The sequence below is a fragment of the Triticum dicoccoides genome, chromosome 5B (genome assembly GCF_002162155.2).
Source record: "Triticum dicoccoides isolate Atlit2015 ecotype Zavitan chromosome 5B, WEW_v2.0, whole genome shotgun sequence".
In the NCBI taxonomy this organism is placed as follows: Eukaryota; Viridiplantae; Streptophyta; class Magnoliopsida; order Poales; family Poaceae; genus Triticum; species Triticum dicoccoides.
The window spans coordinates 702,639,318-702,640,106 of record NC_041389.1 but is presented as its reverse complement, the minus strand read 5'-3'; positions in this window follow the sequence as shown (position 1 = coordinate 702,640,106).

The window sequence follows — 789 nt, the reverse complement described above, 5'->3', positions numbered from 1 at the left end:
AAGCCACCGGAGCATCACACCGGGCCCTCATACATGCCGTACAGTGTGGTGGCATGTCCGAAGAGGCGGCACGCCTCTCCGGGGTGTGCCCCCCTAACGGCCAGCACCTGGAGGGGGAAACGGACGCGTCGGGTCTACATGGATGGGATCTTGCTGTTGCTTTGGCCTAGACTTGGTCTGTCATCTCACGATGACATGCGCTAACATGGAGAAGCAGTTATTCACCGTGGACTACACCCTCTCGGTGCCGATCAACGCCCTAGACCGTCGGGGCCACCGGAAGGGTGCCGGTCTCTATAACCGGACGAGGCCCATCATTTGAAAATAAAACACAAGACGATAATTATGATGTGCTAAGGTTGTTTGCCAAGCATGAATGAAAAAAACAACAAAAAGTATAATACATATTATCGAGAATGCACAAGACGAAAGAGATCTAGGGGGATGGTTTACCGAGAGCCGCTCTCGGAAATTGAGGTCATTGCCGAGTTCTTCTGGACGGCTCTCGGTAACTACTGTCGGTGCGGCTCTCGGAAAAGCCCCCGAGATCTAGGTTAAGACTTTTACCGAGTGTCGCTAAATGTTGGCTCTCGGAAATGTTTCCCGCGGGGACTTATGCAAAATTTCCCCCTCGCGCGCGCGCTCACTACTTTCTTCTCTCTCTCTTTGTTTCTCTCGCCCCAGCCCCCTCTGTCCGCCGCTGCCCCCTAGTGCCGCCGCCCCATCCGGCGAGCTCTGACGCCGCCGCCGCCTCCGTTGCCGCCGCCATCGGGAGTGCCTCCCCCGCCC